The sequence below is a fragment of the Dunckerocampus dactyliophorus genome, chromosome 2 (assembly GCF_027744805.1).
Source record: "Dunckerocampus dactyliophorus isolate RoL2022-P2 chromosome 2, RoL_Ddac_1.1, whole genome shotgun sequence".
Taxonomy (NCBI): Eukaryota; Metazoa; Chordata; class Actinopteri; order Syngnathiformes; family Syngnathidae; genus Dunckerocampus; species Dunckerocampus dactyliophorus.
The window spans coordinates 45,017,903-45,036,652 of NC_072820.1; the positions used below are offsets into that span (position 1 = coordinate 45,017,903).

Genomic DNA, 18,750 nt, shown 5'->3' on the forward strand with positions numbered 1-18,750 from the left:
GGCCCCCCTGCCCGGGCTTGGTGTTTTGAGAGCCCGGGCAGGGGGACCCACGAAGTAGGGCAAAACCATCACACCTCTACAAGGTTACACAGTTCCTTGTCGTAGTGGTGTGAGGCCCCTACAAAACATTGACAAAGCGACAGTGTTGCCTTTGGCAGTTTTAGTTTTTTTTAACTCATAATTTATCGGCATATGCAGATAACATGCTTTTCCAAGGAAATCAGCTGATACTGATCGGTGGCCGGTTGATTGGAACATCACTACTTAGGACTATACCAAACATCTACCATTACTTCCCACCCTACAGGTTACAATATATGTTAAAATGTCGAGGTCAACACTTGTGACTTTGGTCGACATTGGTGCTCTCCTGGTGTCGACTAGGAGCTGCATGCCTGTGCATTCTTCTCTTGTTGCTTGAGTCAATCAGAACTACGATGTTGGGAATTGGCTGGAGGGTTCAGTTCACTCTTTCCTAGTATGGACAGTAGTGATGTGCAGATCGACACTGAAATATTGATACTTCCGATACCAGCTCTTCATGCTCTGAAATCGATTCTCATATCAAAATATCAATACTTTCGATACTTCTTCACTTGTGGTGCTTTTTTTCTTTTTGTATTTAGCAGTTTTCTATCTTTTTCTGTTTTACTTTTGTTACCTTGTGAGAATAAATGGCTCCATCGTTGTACACTGAATCAGAACAATTTGGCCAACATGGACACCACGGAGTCTACAACTATCCACTGTGCCCTGTCCTCACTGGGCAAGTTAGTCAGTTGGCATAACAAATCTTTGAGGGAGGTGATGGCATGTTGCCTACTAAGAGTCCAACATTCCTCACCTAGCCAGGTACGCGGGAGAATTTGCAATTTGTACCGTAAATTCCGGTGTATAAGCCGCAACTTTTTTCTTAAACTTTGAACCCTGCGGCTTATAAGGCGGTGCGTCTAATTAATAGCTAAATTCTAATCTTGTGACATCTCTTTTACTTCAGAACTACAACAAATTGTTTAAATACTGTGCCGCTCGTGAGTCAGTGAGGAAACGGTAGCTCTTTCTTTGGCAGGAGACACTCACGAGCTACCAGTGCACTCACAATGCGCTTGTATAATGTTGTTTGTAAGATGAGACCGTGAGTCAGGCTGTTATATTGAGTAATGACCTCCTGCAATTTCCAGTGGGTTGACAAACTCGTCCTGAGTTGAGCTCATGATTGGCTCCTGTCAAATAAAGAGCTGCCTGGTCCTCGTGGATCGTGCACGTCACAATATGCCATTTTATGACGTGGACACGTGCGGCTTATACACCACAATTTACGATAATCAGTTTGTTCATCAGTGCTCACTTGTGTTCGACCAGCAGCCTTTTATATACGCGATGACAAATGTACGATTGCTTTCATTGTGAGCGTACTGTTAGGCAAGTAAACTCAGCTCTCTGCATTGGGGTCCAACTGGCTCACTAAACATAACATCAGTCATTAAGTTTATCAAAGTATATTCGTCTCTCTCTCCTCACACAATGAATAGGAGCTTCCCTAATGTAATTTTCTCGCTCTGCCCACACACTCATGCCTCCACACATGCCTCAGCATCCTTCTCCTCTAATATCCCCTCCTTCGTCTCCTCCTTTCGCCCTCTCTCTCCCCCTCCATCTCAGTCTTGCTCAGAGCAGTTGTTCAGCAGAGCAGCATAACATTGCACAGTGTGCACTTGCCGTAGCATGCGTCCACAGCAGCAATTTGTTGTTAAGTCACAGAAAGGGACAGATAATCTGACAGAAAGGCAGGGTGAGAGTTTGAGAGAGAGTCATCTATAGAGGCAGGACTGAGAGGACAGAGAGAAATCAACACTACTGACCATCGTAAGTACTCTACTGAATGTCCATGCTTTTCTCCAATCCTTCACTATTGATGGAGCCGTTTCCTCGTTAACTGAACTCCACACTGTACTTTCTCGATATGGAATAGAAGTGCATAGCAAGGAGCTGTTGTTATTCATTTGGGTCATTTCTGTCGATAATTTTGTTTAAGCATATTGTGTTATTTGTAATTTGTTCAAAGTTAATTTGTTGTTGACTTCTCACATATTTGGGGAAAACATGCAGCAGCTTGGAGCCATGACGTTTCCACAACTTGTAAGAGGACTTTTCACACTTCTTTTGTACTGTTGTCTTCAGTGGTTAGTGTACATTTAACTTCAATAGTTTAAACATAAACAATATTCGGAATTTGTTTTGTTAATTTGCTTGTAAGTGCAAAAACTGTGAAGAGAGCTTTGTTTTTAATCATCTTTCATGTGCTCGATATCATTGAAAATATGATCATTTGAGAGTTAACCTTTTAAAAGCACACGACCCCAGTGCAGGAGCGTGGCTGCATTTGTCTTGCTGTGGTAACTGCTGCACTTGCACCAATAGACACTTGTATCAGTACACACATGCTTCACATCCAACTCTCAACCAAACCAATTTTTAGAAAAACAGAAGGCAATTCAAACCCCAAGCACTTAAATGGGAAAATGTTGAAAGCAAAGAAAACAACAATGTGACTCACACAAAAACAAACACTTCCAACGATACAAGTGTCATTCCTCTACCATTAAAACTCACTGAACAAGCAACTCTTTAAAGAGATTATTTTCACAATTTACAGTAAGCATACAAGTCTCCCCTTTACTTTCCTCTCAAGGTTTTAGAGGTTAAATAAATGTTGTCTAGAAAAAAAAAAACATAATCAATGAAATCATTATGAGAAGAAATGTTAATTCTCTTGTTTCTACTTTTCTGGGGGAGTGTCCGTGGGGCGGACGTGGTAATACAGTGTAGCTTTCGTTAATAGCAGTGTTGATGCTGAGAAGAGAAGGGAAAAGAGCGAAAATAAATAGGTGGTGAAAATAAAGCAACAAGTAGGATTATGAGTGCCACATAAGTGTATTATTATTATACAGTAATCCCTCGTTTATCGCGCTTAATTTGTCCCAGACCTGACCGTGATAAGTGAATTTTGCAAAGTAAGATACCTTAATTATGATAAAATATTTTAGAAAACCTGTTTACGACCTTGTAAATAGCTTTTAGCATTATTAGAGCCCTCTGGACATGAACTAACACCCTATAGTCGTATAGTTTACACTTGTATTACCCAATATGGTAATGGTCTGATTTATTTGAACACGCATACAAATTACATTGGAATACGTAACAATTCAAACACAATAAACCACAATTCGCAGTTCCACATGTCCGAAAGGAGTAGGAAGAAGCAAAGCTTATTTAATCCTACCCCCAATCCAATTGCAATACATGTATTCACTTCCTGTATTCCACATGTAGTCTTTGCTAGTTTTAAAATACATAGGAAAATGAAAAGGTCATGTAACAATGTGGTAATGTAGTTTTCAAAGTTCTTGTCACTGTAAATCATTCATAATAAATAATAATAAGTATAAAATAGACAGAACGTAGTTGGATAATGGGTAAGTACTGACAGTGAACTCACAAGAATGAAGAGTAAAGCCCCGGTCACACCGCCTGAACTTTGCTGTAGCGTCCCTGGAGCGGTGAAAAAAATAATCACCGCTCGTAACCGCTCACAAAATGGGGAAAAAAAATAGAAAACACAGGTGTTGTCCTAGCGGTGCACCGCTGAAGCCGCCGTTGCTTTAGTGTTGGTTTAACGGTAGCGAATGTTGGTTTAGTGGTGACGCGAGCGTTGATAGAGCGGCGTTCTGCGCATGCGGGCTGGTGGGATCCTCATTGTTCTGTGGGTGGTGTCGAATAAACAAGCCTGCTAGTTATTTATGACTTTAATCGCCAGGTCTGCTCGCATGCATCATAGAGCTCCACACTCACACAACTGTTGTCCCATTCGCAGTCCCACAGTGCCCTCTACTGGTCAACATGTAGCAATATAAACATAATGTGTCTGCAAACACTACACTCATGACGTGCTGGAAGGCTCATTCCACAGCTCCACCATCAGCTTGTCATATCCATGGTAGTATAGTTTTACTGTAACTTTGAGCAAATTGGATATAACTGAGGTCTGCACTCAACAGCTCCGCCTCCGACACCTCCATACCAACGGCAAACCAAAGTTCATCACCGCAATTGATCGCTGCTTCAACGCCTGACACCGTTCCAGCAATCCCGTGTCCGCTCGTAAAGCGCTTACAGCCGCTCCAACTAAGTTTTTGCAACGTTTAATCACAGCCCGGGCAAAGCTGGCGAAGCAGCAGTGGTCCAGCGTTCAAGATTTCTGCGTTGGCGTAGCGGACCCAAGCTTCCACGAACTTCCGTCTAGCGGCGCCAAACTTTGACTGGGGGTTGTTGGGGCGGTGATTAACTTTGCCGTAGGGGAAAATTGCCCGCTCCTCACCGCTGGCTCAAAACTTTCGGAGCGGTAGGAGGGACCATCAGCGGTGGCCGAGCGTATACGGTGTTGCCTTAACGGGGGTCAACTTCTGTTAAACGGTGGTGCGCGGTTACGAGCGGTGATGAATTTTTTTCACCGTTCCAGGGACGCTACAGCAAAGTTCGGGCGGTGTGACCGGAGCTTTAGTAATGAGTCTTGTAGTGGTTAGACATAGCATTTTGTACACAGCGGTTCAGGACTCTTCTTCCTTCTATTTTGCAAACACATAGTAGACATAATCAGAGAAAATAAGCCATTTAAGCCACAAAGAAGACTCATGCTCATGTGTGTTACAGTAAATGTGGACGTGTGGAGTACAGGAAGTGACAGGGTTGAATTTGAGCTGGAGTGGATTACGGCTGCAACAGTAGCCCGTGTTACAATGATTATTATTATTATTGTGCCTGTTGTGAGATTATTCAAACCTGCAATAAAAGCTTGTCGTTCCGGTGATCAAATGTGATGCTTGAACATTACAGTAAGATTACTGACACCACTGACACCTTGTGACTAGTGTAGAATAGTACAATGCCTTATATTTAGCCATTTTTATGCTTGAAAATGCTTAATTTAGGCTAAAAAAATGCATTTTTTTACCAATAGGCCATGTTCAACCACAAAACAGCATTATATATTAATAATGAATATATTTTAGATAGAGTGAAGTCGCAAAATTCGAACCGCAATGTAGCAAGGGACGACTTTATATTCTAACTTTACTTTCTACCCACCTTCTCCTTCGTCATGGTAATTATTCTTGAAATGGACACCGCAAAGTCAAAAGTAAGCATACTTATGTTGTCCACCAAAATTGGGAAATTGTATCTATCCACATATAATTGATGACACTTATATAATTCTTCATGTGACTTGTTTGGCTTAGTTTTTAGGGTGTATGCCCTTCCTGATTCAACCCTCCCATTTATCCGGTCTTGGGACCGGTGCTAGACGTCTCCAATTTCCAATATCATGCTGTTTCCATTTACAATGAGTTATGGTATTCTGCAGTGTAAACAAATTGCACATTTTACCAAGCATATTATGTCTTCCCTAATCAAACAGAAAGATTACAGTTTCTAAATGTCATAAATGTTGATGTTTTCAAGATATTAGAGAGCCACTAGCAGACAAATGGACAAAACATATACGGTACATCTGCACACATAAAATGGTATTTCTACATAAGTGTATGTGTGTCAAGAATGTTGGTTCCCTGCTGGGTCACAGTGTTATTTTGGAGGCTCAGGGCTCCAGAGTGCAGCATTGAGGGCAGGGTATTATTGGTGGCTTTTATCAGGATTTCCTCGAGTACGGATGTTGTCGGTGACACTTAAGTCAGGTGTGCCTGCATGAGGTGCAGGTAGTGAGATGCTTACCTTTTCGATTTTATGCTTGCAAGGGGGAAGACAAGGTGTGGACACTGCGTGTCAAAAGTGTGAGACTGACATGCTGCTGGGTGCTTGAGAGTTGCTAAAAAGTTGTTATACTCTTTCCTCAACTTTCGTCAAAACAAATCCCAAGACCGACATGGACTCATTTGGGATGAAGTGGATCCGAGAAGGTGAGCTTATTTCAAGCTCAACATCAGTGGCCTCTGACCTCACACATGTTCTTCTGGAATTAATGGACAAACATGTCATTGAAATGTTCATTCAGGCTGTCACAGACTATCTAGACCAGGGGTGGGATTTAAGTGATTTCCTCCTTCCTTGAATTTCGACGTGTTTAAAAACAAACAAAAACAAGGTAAAAATGACCTTGACTCCACATAGCTCTGGAAACAGAGGTATCTAAGAGGAAACACAGAGAGCAGAGCGAGTAAAGTGAACTTAACAAAATAAAAGATCACACCCAGATAGCAAAAAGTGATTGACTCAACATTGTCATATTGTCAGGCTTGAAGAATGGAATCAACATTGATATCAGATATTGAAAAAATATGGAAAGTGGTCGCTATGATCAACATTGAAATAAGTTTGAATTTCCAATCAATTCTGACAATGAACCAACATTGATTCAACTACATATATACAGTATATGCATTTCATTATACATAAAAAAAAAACTTTTCTTTTGGAAAAGGAAACAAACTAACAGTATCACTCGGACACTGTGAACAGCAAGCGGTAACACAACATTTTTGCATGACTACTATTTTGATGAAAAATAGTCTACCAGCTAAAGCGTTTTTTGACAATCCTGCTCGGTATATTTTTCATGCAAACCGTGTTGCCACTTGCTGTTCACTGTGTCTGAGTGATACTGTACGTTTCTTTTTTTTTTCCAAAAGACGAAGGATTTTGCAGCGGTGCGAACCACCCGCCATGGCCGGGCGGTGTGCTTTGAATGCGGACCCATCTTGTGGCCAGCCCCGGGTAGACTTATCGATGTCTGGAGAACAAAGCAAGTGCTAATTTCGGTATACGGGATGTTGGCGTTCATTTCACTGAAGGCTTCTGAGTTGGCGGCCTCATTTCTTGCATTAAAATTTTCAGTCGGGATATAAAATGAATTTGGCGTAACAGCCTTACCTGTTTTAAAATGTACGCAATTGGTTGTTGTGGTGTCAAGAAGCTGCTGGCACAAGTTGCGCTGCACTTTCTGGAGTCATCTTTAACCTTTTCAAAATACTTCCACAATTTAGGTGGGTTTTTTTTAGTAGCCATTACGAGCCAACAAGTCAGTTGACGCTGACGGTCTTCCTCGCGTTCAAATCTTAGTCATTTATCAAGATTCAAAAGAAATGCCCTGAACCAAACATCTATATGCCCTGTAAATCCCAGGGACACAAGCATGGCAAAGGCAACAGAGTTGTCATACTGCAAATCAGGCAGTCCTTAAGAACTAATAGGACCCCAGTTCAACATGAACAGAACAGCTTAGTAGCTTTCCAATGATCCAACTCCCCTCCAACCCACTGGCTCTTGAACAAATGAATGAGCGCCTCCAACTTCAAACTGACTTTTTTTCCCTTGGTACCCCGCCACTCCTCTCAGGTGCATAAAGTAGCGACTTCTGCAGTGCATTGCTGTATTGAAATTCTGTCAACTTGTGGGCAAATTGACGAGCAGAAGCTGAAACAAAAAGATCCGGGGGCTCCCAGATGACACTGAATTGATTAATCCCCGACATGGAATCATTTGGTGAAGAAAATGTTGACTCCCGTTGCACAAAATCCTTGAAATTGCCAAACGCGGTAAGGGGTGCACAAACTGGGGCAATGTTTACTTCTGTAAACACACGGCACTGAGTGTGACATCAACTTTTGCGCATGCACGCCAACTCCAGAACACATTGCATTCACATTTACAAGTTGCATTTTTTGGTAACGTGAAGAACCACATAAAAGTCAGATTTCAGCAAAAATTGGTCATCACACCCTGCAGTCTGAACGTAGCCTAAGTCGCCATGGTAACTTATGCAGTACAATCGTCCCTTGCTACATGACGGGTCGAACATCACTCCCTAATTAATTAATTAGTGATTGCTGTTTTGTGGTTGACCACGGCCTATTATTAGGTCTATTAAAAATATTGAAAGACAAGTCATGTCGTATTTTGGTCACCGGGTGTCAATCATTTTGTCAACATTGAAGAGACTTAACTTCACACTGCAAGGAGACAGCCACGGCATGTCCGACATGATGTAGTGAAAACAAGTTCATCTCTCATTCCGTGTGGAAGTGGTAAGCTTGTAGCCTCTTACTTTGTCCTTCTTCGCCACCCCGTTTGAAAACCTTTCTTAAGTTTAGAATCAATAAATCGGAGGCTAAATAGTTAGCTCGGTAGCATGCTAATGCTCAATGCGGTGGCTGTCTCTTGTCTGTGCAGTGATCCCATAGCCTGCACATTGTGTTGTAAACAAAAAATAATAGGAGTGTAAAGGGGTGTTATTTCAAGTCTACAGGGCTCTAAAACGTATTTATAAAGTCATAAACAGGTATTTATCTATGAAAATATTCCATTTATTAATACTGAATCCTACTTTACGGAAATTCACTTATAGCAGTCACGTTGGGAGCCAATTCAATGCGATAAACAAGGGTCGACTGTAGCGCAACAAGAGATCAGAGTTGATAAAGGCACTCACTGCCCAGTGACCAATAAGAGATCAGAGCCTTTAAAAGCACTACCTACTGAGCAATCAGTTCTTCTGAAAAAGGCCATCAGAGTTCATAAACACTGTAGAAAACGGCGCGGATAGTAAGAGTTAAAAGCAATCCAGGATCGGCAGGATCGGGCAAGACCCTTTTTGATTTTCTCCATGAGTTTCTCGAGAAAAGCTCGACATCGTCTTTTCTCTGCCAGCTTCTGGGGTTTTATGTTTACAATAAGACAAGGTGAAATGGGCACTGTGAAGCACCCATTTAATAACATTACTTTTACCAAGATAATACCTGCTATTTTCAAGTATTTTATTTCATATATTATCTGTCCTGTTCTTGCAAATAAAAGTGAAATTAGTCTCAGACCCCTTCCATTTGTCATTATTACTGTTAGCTCCTCAGCCAGGATAAAGAAATTCTGTGCTGCCCGGCCCCCTCCTTTCTTCTTCATTGTACTTTTATTTCTGTTAGCTACTTCAATGTCATTTAAGTGCGTTTTAATGTAATGCATCATACTTGTATTACACGACTTTTACTGCCTCGGATATTATTTTTATATTTCATTTTTATTTGCTCCCGCATTTTCCTGACACCAGCCTGCAACTGAAAGACTAAGCTATTTTTAATGTTTAAACTTGTTTGTTTTTTTGGTTTTTTACAATTTCTTGAGTTTTTAGGCTGCCACAGCATATTCATAAAGGGTATTTTAAGTCTACATTCAGATTTGTTTTTATGAAACTAAAATTAAACCCACTTTTTACTTACCCAGTGGCAAAAAACACATGTAGAATGTCACATACAAGCCTTGAAACCTGCATGAACAAAACCCTGAGCACAATATCAGATAGTATCTCTGAAACAAAAGACTACTTTTATTTTATATTTTTACTTTTATTCAACGTTTGAAATTAAAGTACCAAGGATCAATTTAAAGAAATCTTGTAAGACTTTGTAGAAATCTGCACTTGTGTGAAATGGTCTTCGCAAACAAAAATAGACTCTCTAATAAATTTGTGCAATGTCCTTTGGGACAGAATTTGTGAAAATCCGTTGAAATATTAAAGGCACAGTTCGGATTTTTTTACATGAAGTTGTATGGCATCCCCCATCAGCGGTGTAGTGACTTTTCACCGTGAGCCGGGTTCAGTTTTCGGTGTTGAGGAAAGTAGTTCCGTCTCGTTAGTAAGGTCACTGAAGGAAAGTGTTTTGCTTGTCAACACAAGATGCGTTCGAAAGAGTAATACATTTGCATCACAAAACCGTTTTCGACAAAGAAGTCAGACCTCACAATCGCTCGGCGTTATTTTGTCTCTGCTGGTGTCACTGCGTGCTGCCACCAGCACGTTTCGATCACCTGTTTCACAGTGTTTACTGATGGGATAGTGAAAGTAAACATGTCTGACTACGAAACAAGTGAGGGCGACATTCCTTTCAGCACAAAGAGAAGGGATACCTATAGTATATGAACAGGAATACACTGATATACTGATTTTGTTTGTCACCCTTAAATGTTTCAGATCATCAAACAAATTTAAATAATAGTCAATGACAACACAACTGAACACAAAATGCAGTTTTTAAATGAAACTTTTATTATTAAGGAAGAAAAAATCCAAACCTACATGGTCCTGTGTGAAAAAGTGATTGCCCCCTAAACCTAATAACTGGTTGGGCCACCCTTAGCAGCAACAACTGCAATCAAGCGTTTGTGATAACTTGCAATGAGTCTCTTACAGTGCTGTGGAGGAATTTTGGCCCACTCATCTTTGCAGAATTGTTGTAATTCAGCCACATTGGAGGGTTTTCCAGCATGAAGCACCTTTTTAAGGTCATTCCACAGCATCTCAATAGGATTCAGGTCAGGACTTTGACTAGGCCACTCCAAAGTCTTCATTTTGTTTTTCTTCAGCCATTCAGAGGTGGACTTGCTGGTGTGTTTTGGATCATTGTCCTGCTGCAGAACCCAAGTTGGTTTCAGCTTGAGGTCACCAACAGATGGGCATTTTCCTTCAGAATTTTTTTGGTAGACAGCAGAATTCATGGTTGCATTTATCACCGCAAGCCTTCCAGGTCCTGAAGCAGCAAAACAGCCCCAGACCATCACACTACCACCACCATATCTTACTGTTAGTATGATGTTCTTTTTCTGAAATGCGGTGTTATTTTGCCTGATGTAATGGGACACACACCTTCGGAAAAAATGTTCAACTTTTGCCTCGTCAGAGCACAGAGTATTTTCCCAAAGGTCTTGGGGATCATCAAGATGTTTTCTGATAAGATTGAGACAAGCCTTTTGTTCAGCAGTGGTCTTCATCATGGAACTCTGCCATGCAGGCCGTTTTTGCCCAGTGTCTTTCTTATGGTGGAGTCATGAACACTGACCTTAACTGAGGCAAGTAAGGCCTGCAGTGGATGTTGTTGTGGGGTCTTTTGTGATCTCTTGGATGAGTCGTTGCTGCGCTCTTAGGGTAATTTTGGTTGGCCGGCCAATACTGGGAAAGTTGACCACTGTTCCATGTTTGGGCCATTTGTGGATAATGGCTCTCACTGTGGTTCGCTGGAGTCCCAAAGCTTTAGAAATGTCTTTATAATCTCATCCAGACTGATAGATCTTAGGGGGGGGAGTGTAGGTTTTTATTGTGTGATTAAGTAATTTATTTATTTCAGTGAGACAGTTTGTTTTTTTTTGGAACGAGAAATTTTGTGGCACCCATAGTCACAAGAAAGAGGGTTCTGGAGCGGAATCTAATCATTCCAACAGTTACTTGTGGGTGAACTGGAGCCTATCCCAGTTGACTTGGGGCGAGAGGCGGGGTACATCCTGGACTGGTCACCAGTCAATCGCAGTATGCCAGGAAACCAATCAATTGAAATGAACTCTCCCTAAAGTAGTCAAATATGCAGTCAGAATGATTCTTGTTTTTAAAAATGGAGTCTAATTGAAGATGTAAATTGTACAATCATTCCACCCTGGAAAAAGAGCGGTTGAAATAAATCATTAAGGGCCCAAAATGAATGACATTCATGTGCATGATGAGTATTTACGTACAGCGGAACCCATTTAAATCAACCCCTTTTATGTCAACAACCCGTCTAACTTAGCCCACTTGACTTTTTGGAGAATATTTCGGTGAAAGCAGACTGTATATCTAATTACCGTAATTGACGGGATTGCAAGAAAGTGAAGGTGACAAAAGACTTTACCTTCTTGGAAGAGTGCTTGTATAACTTTATATTTGTATCACATTTATATGTCAATTTATTTTAGTTCCGTCCTCCATCAAACCTTTTTGATTTGAATACTCCAGCCTGTCCTCACTGTTGTCCTTCTCCTTTCTTCACTTTTTCTGCATAACTTATTTTTTATGTCCACTCATGCCATCACACCCCCTCCTCTCCCCGTATTTCAATCCATTGCTGTCTCTTTCTCACTGTGTCCCGCAACCCTGAAACCACCCCCCCATTCCCAGGCCGATTTGCCTCGCTAGATGACGGGGCATTTGACAGGCCTGCTGCAGGAAGATAGCAGAATTGAATGCAAGTCCCCGGGGTGGGAGGACAGGGATAAAAAAAGGGTGAAGTGGTATTAGCTGCTGAAAGGGGGTTGGCACCAGGCATGAGACGAGGGGGTGGCTGGGATTGGTAGGAAAGAGAGATACAGGCAGGGGGCTTAGGGTAGGCTAGGCAGACAGACAATGAGAGAATGAAAGTGAGAGATGAAAGGGTTAATCAACTTGTAGTTTCCAAAACATCAACACTCTTAAAGAATTATTAGACTGACGTTATAATCACGAAAAGCCAAATTAAATTTTCTCTGAAATCAACATGAGCTTTTTTTTTCAAGGAAAATATGCCTCAAAGCCAAACAAAAATTTGGAGGTCAGTCATGGAATGTTACGTCTAGTGAGGTGTCATTCGAGATTGAGTCAGTCTTTAAAGTGAATGAAGAGAGCCTATCTACGTGCAGCCTGGGGGCCATGGCCATGGCACATTGTACAAGTATAAAACTAAACCAAAAAACTTAGCAAAAATGGGCAATGTAGAGCAAAAAAAAGCCAAAATGTAAAAGGGAAGAAGCTGAAATGTTGATACTAATAATAAAAACCCCCCCTCATTTTTCTGAAATTACAAAATATATCAAAATATCAAAATGGACTTCCACATCCTTTTATTTTCTGTATGCGACCTTCGGTGGAAAAGAAATTTGACACCCTTTGTTTAACAGCAACGCTTTCTTAAATACAAACAACAACTAATAAACAGAATATATAATATTAAAAAGTGTTTGTCCCCTTCCTGATTTCTGATTTTTTTGCATGTTTGTCACACTTAAATGTTTCAGATCATCACACAAATTGAAATATTTGTCAATGACAACACAACTGGACACAAAATGCAGTTTTTAAATGAAACCTTTTCGTCAGGAATCTGGTTGAGAGCTGACGACGTTGGTCTTTTAACCACCACTAATTGCAATTGTGGCCAGCTGTGCAACACACCACTGAGGTAAAGCGGCTGCCCCCCAGCAGGAAGTGCAGCGCACCAAAATAAGAGCGCAGGACAGGATGTACTCACTCCTGTCCTGCGGAACATGACACTTTTTATTATTAAGGGAGGAAAAAAACAAAACCTACATGGCCCTGTGTGAAAAAGTGATTGAAAATAAGAGTAATTGAAAAAGTGAAAAAGTGAAAGCATCTTTCTAAAGCTTTGGGACTCCAGCAAACCACAGTGAGAGCCATTATCCACAAATGGCGAAAACATGGAACAGTGGTGAACATTCCCAGGAGTGACCGGCCAACCAAAATGATGGTGAAGATGGTGTCCGTGTGGTGTCTCGCTGCCTCATAGGGTCTTTGGGAACTCTAATCTTCAATGTAAAGTATGTAAGTAAGTAAAAGTAACCTTAAATGTCCCTTTCATTCATCGTTTATATACATTTAGAATTGTTTTATGCATTAAAAAAATTATAAAACATTAAAATGTGTTTTATGTTAACATTTGACAGTTGACCGCTGATGACATCATAAACGGGCTACGTACAGTAATTACCATTTTGTTCGCTAGCTAATAAGACGCTAACAAGGAAGGACGTTTTCTGATAAAAAAAAAAAAATTAAGAATACAGATGGACTCACGCAGTTTAACAACAGGAGAATGCACGCAAACGGAAGCAAAATTGTGGCGTAAATATTTAACCAAATAAGTTAACCGAAAACATGCTAACCGAGGCAGGAGAGGCAACAGCTTCGCCATTCGGCATAGGCATAGCTCCCGTTCCAAAATGCACCCTTTTCAGTTTTGCACAAATGGAGGAAAACAATGTTAACAAACTGCCGTTTGTTAAAAAATCCACTATTATCACTCATTCCCCCGATGCCCCTGGCCAAAGTCACGTTGACAAGCCAATCGGGTCCAATCGCGGGGATGTCGATGGCTTCACTGTGTTACACGCTGCCACATGCAAACTGCAATCACTGCAGTATTTCATGCGGTATTTTGATGATTTTTTGTAACCGAGTCAAAGCAGCACATTTTACTTTCCCCCCTGACACACAGGTTGACTTTAATCCACGGATTTCCTAACTCTCCACTTTTTACCAGTGGGATTTTTTCACTTCACTTGTAGTTCTAAACGATTGGCCTCGATGCCTGTCAACCACGGCCCCTTGGTCCAGTCCGTAGTATGCTGCGGTGACAGGTTGGAAAAGGACATTTCCCTTTTGACATGAAGTGTTGACCTTAAATCCGCAGAGATGGAGAAACTCACCGAACCATTGTACAAGCCAGCCAGAAATAGACTTGGAGCGAGACCAAAAACACCCATGTCATTTTAATTTCTTTCCCCGTTGTCCCTCTGTGTACTACTTGTATTCCATCTCTTCACTGTTTAATATTACATGTTTTTATTTATTTCTTGACTGTCATTGTCCATCCTCTTCACCTCCTTCCCTCATTCTCCTTTTATTTTTCCCTCCTCCCATCCATCAGCTTACATCTAATCATCCCTGGTGTAACTGACAGCCAAGCATGAGAAGAATCACGTGGAGGAAGATGTGTGTGTGTGCGGACAGGGGGCGGTTGTTCGGGGGTCCTGATATTCCTGTAAAGTGCTTGGGCGTTGACAGCTAAGGCAAAGGACAGCTGACGCTTTTTATTGTGAGATAGAGGGAGGGAAGAGTTGACAGAGGCGGGCCGAAGAAAGGCAAGTGATGAGATAGTGCAGTTTATGATATAAGGAATATATGAGACAAAATCCTGCGATTGGCTGGCGACCGGTTCGCCTCTCGCCTGAAGACAGCTGGGATAGGCTCCAGCATACCCACAACCCTAGTGAGGAAGAAAAATGGATGGATGAATGAGACAGAAACTTGTATTATCAGTACGACAGTCGTCCCTCACCACAACGTGGTTCGAATTTCGCAACCTGACTGTCATGGTTCTTCAAACATGTATTAATTAATACGTCATGCTGTTTTGTGGTTGAATATGGTCTATTCTTTAAAATAATACACATTTAAGCACATTTTACATATTTTTACATTTTATTATTTTATTTAAAATTATTTTCAAGCATAAAATTGGCTAACTGAACTAAAATACAAATACAAGGAATTAAGAAGACGCATTCAAATTGTGAATGTAGTGCTCTACATTGGTCATCAGGTGTAATTGGAATTACCAGGCACAATAATCATGATAATAACAATAATAATCAAAATAATAACCCGGGCTACTGTTGCGGCCATAACTCACGACAAGCTAAAACTCAACTCTGAACCCCTGACATCACTTCCTGTTCTCCACACATCTGGAACCCATTTACTGCGACACACACGAGCTCTTAGTTTTATTGTCTTAAATTGCTTATTTTCTTTGATTATGTCAACCACATTGGGTCATACGAATGTAAAGGTGACTATAGGTGTGTTATTTCATGTCTAGAGGGCTGTAATAATGTTAAAAAACGTATTTATAAGGTTGTTAAACACGTTTTCTATGCCATAACTTGGAAAATGTTCCATTTATAAAGAGGTAATAATATTTTGCAGAAATTCACTTACCATGGTCGGGTTTGGAACCAATTAAATGGGGGAAATGAGGGATTACTGTACTTCACCCGAAAAGATGCAGACTCAGCCACCTCCAACAAGTGATTGAAAGTAATATTGTGAAAGTCACGTCTTGTAGGTAATGTAGCGTCTTGACTCAGGCACACAGAGTTTAAAACAAAGTGTTTAAAAAGTGCATCCGAGTGCTCTTATTAAACTTTATTGCCGACCTCAAAGCCTAGGTCCCAACAGAGTTTTATCTGCAAAAAAATGCAGGAATCGCACGAAGGGCGCTTGAGTGACAGGCTGATTTTCGAGCTGTAGGCTGGCCAATTCTTTTAACAAGCGTGATTAAGGAAAAGAATCCTCAATAGATTATACATATTACAAATGGCTATTGAAAAATTTCTGTTCATAAGTTGATATAAATAAATATCACGGCACATGACGTCGCAGATGCTCTGTTGTAAAAAACTGCGGGTGGAGGAAGCGACATACTGTAGGTCTTGCACATGTGCAGAACTAATCATCGTGGGCACGCACATCGTACAGCATGCACGTAGTTCTTGCAGCCTTCATACAAAGCCCACATGGAACTCAAGGTCAGTACTTTTATTGCAAGTGTGACGGACACTGTTCTTACAACTTGTGTGCCTTGGCAGTAAAAATGAAGCCGTACGTCCGAGCAGCTTCAGATTTCGTGCATGGTATGCGCGTTCGACTTACAGCTTGTATGTTGGGTGCACGGTGATCTTGCTCCTTCATGGTCACCACAACTATGTTCTCCATGAGCAACAAAAAAAAAAATTTGAGATTTTGGGAACACCACAAGTCACACGTGCAGTTATGACCTTGGCTTAACACGGCAACAACAGTGCTCAGTTCCAACACTGTATTCTTAAACTTGTTTCTCCGTCGCTCTCCAAACCAAATCTCCATACTTCCTCATTATCCACCAATCACCGTCACTGGAATTCGGAACATTAACATTATAATACGAGCAGGTTGTTACAGTAAGTTAATTTTGCTCAGTTAATCAAGTGCTGTATAATCTTTTTGCACATTGTCTTTATTCTCTGTGTTTGCACATTCTCTGTATTGTTTGGCGGTTTTGGTGCGATAATTGACAATGACATTTTCTTGTGGATTTTACTTCATATTGATTCATTAATAACTTAGTTAGCATTTTATTTATATTACTGATGTATTTAAATTATTATTCTGTTCAAATTGCATGTCACAAAAAGTTTATTTTTAGTATTTGTTATAGGTGTCAGAAATTTTGGCTTTTTCGTTTTTGTCATTGTGCCTTTTGCTCTGTTTTTACCGTTTTTGACATTTTTTTTGTTTAATTTTGTTCAGTGTGCCTCGAACTAATGACAAATGGGCCACGGGCCGCAGATGGCCCCTGGGTTGCACTTTGGGCACCACTGCTTTTGTGGCTCTTCATCGGTGTTAGCACGTGGCATTGGCTCTGTCGTTGGCGAGCTTTGGTGATTGAGGGGAGCTGTGAGGTTTTGTTGCGGCTGCAGCTGGTTGATGTGCCTAAACGATCTGCGTCGCCGCAGCTCAAGAATGATTTTCGAGGTGCATGTCACGCAACGCTTGTTGCTTGTGTCGCGAGCTGGTGCAGTGTGCGCTGACTCTGGAAACCTCCGGGTTCCGAGGACTGGAATCAGGGTTGGTCCTGGCAGGGTATGTGCCTGGAGAGTGGCGAGGTGTACGGGCGTATTCAGGCGTCAAAATGTCTGCTGGTTACTCTCCGGAAAGGGAGGGTACTGATGTGATAATGCATTTATTTATCCTAATATCTTCAAGTCCCAAAGATTGTCTGGTCGATCGCGATTGATGGTTGCAAACCCTAATTTAAATGATACCCAGGCCACGCCAGCAGACACAGTGCGAGTGGTGAAAATGAAAAATATACATATAATTTTGTTTTTAACTGCACTCTCACTCAGACACATGTGCCAGCTACAAGACTACTTCAGCAATGTCTTGGTTCACTTGAAGGTCAGAGGCAGGTTGCTTAGCTACACTACAAATGGAAAAGGTTAAAATTAGACAGGGATTTAAGAATTAACTCTGACATCCACCAGTAATGCCACATAACTGCAGCCTAACCTTTTCTGGGAACGGTTACAGTTAATCATTTCATGTTGAATCTGCTGAAGAAAGCATAAATGAATCATCGAACTGCATTTTTAGAGCACACTCATTACCCAATCACAATCACATCTTTTCAGTGTATATTTTGTTTTTATTTATGATTAACAGAAGAAAAGAACAAAAGAAAAAGCTAAACATAATAAAGGAAATATACCCCCCCCCCCGTCATCATGATACGGAGTGCAATTGTGCACCATCAGCCATCGTCATACAAAAAAGGCAGCGCAGTAACAACACTAAAAATTGCAATAAGTCAGACTTGTTTCCAGCGAAGGTTGGCAAGGGCTGCCCTTTGTCACCGATTCTGTTCATTACGTGGTCCTGCTTGCTTCATCGGGCTATGATCTTCAACTCTCACTCCCACTCGCAGCCGAGTGGGAAGCGGCTGGGATGAGAATTAGCAGTCCATGGTTCTTGCCCGGAAAAGGGTGGAGTGCCCCAAGTGGAGGAGTTTAAGTACCTCGGGGGTCTTGTTCACGAGTGAGGGAAGGCTGGAATGCAAAATCAACAGGCGGATTGGTGTGACGTCTGCAGTGATGCGTACTCTGCATCAGTCCGTTGTGGTGAAGAGGGAGCTCAGCTCTCAATTTACCGGTAGATCTATGTTCCTCCCTCACCTATGGTCACGAGCTCTGGGTATTGACCGAAATGACAAGATCGCGAGTACAAGCGACTGAAATGAGTTTTCTCCGTAGGGTGGCTGGGTTCTCTCTTACACAGAAGGATGAGACACAGAAATATTTTTTTTTCTACTTTAAATTAAAAAAATGTTTTTTTTACAAACAGTGCATGTAAAACGGGTAAATAGTAGCCTACCAGAAAAGTCATTCAGCGCTGTCTTCATCTTCCTCCTGTGTCTTCTTCAGTGTCGGAATGGAACTGCCTCATAATTCCTTTGTCACAAACTTTGTCAGTCTCTCTCTTTATGTTGTCGCTCTCAGTGTGACTTTTGTCTCAAGGCAAATTAGCCCTTGAGCTTGTTCTGTCCTCTTCATCAAGCAATAGCC

General features: G+C 41.3%; 1 protein-coding gene across 3 annotated transcripts in view; it reads left to right on the top strand.

Moving 5' to 3' along the window:
* Positions 1 to 1,685: 1,685 nt before the first annotated feature.
* The window catches only part of rbfox3a (RNA binding fox-1 homolog 3a), a 592,196-nt gene continuing 575,131 nt past the window's right edge, over positions 1,686 to 18,750 (top strand). For all 3 annotated transcript variants that reach the window (XM_054768103.1, XM_054768106.1, XM_054768108.1), the window contains exon 1: positions 1,686 to 1,866. The gene's annotated coding sequence lies outside the window, so the exon portion shown is untranslated. The remainder of the gene's footprint in view (positions 1,867 to 18,750) is intronic.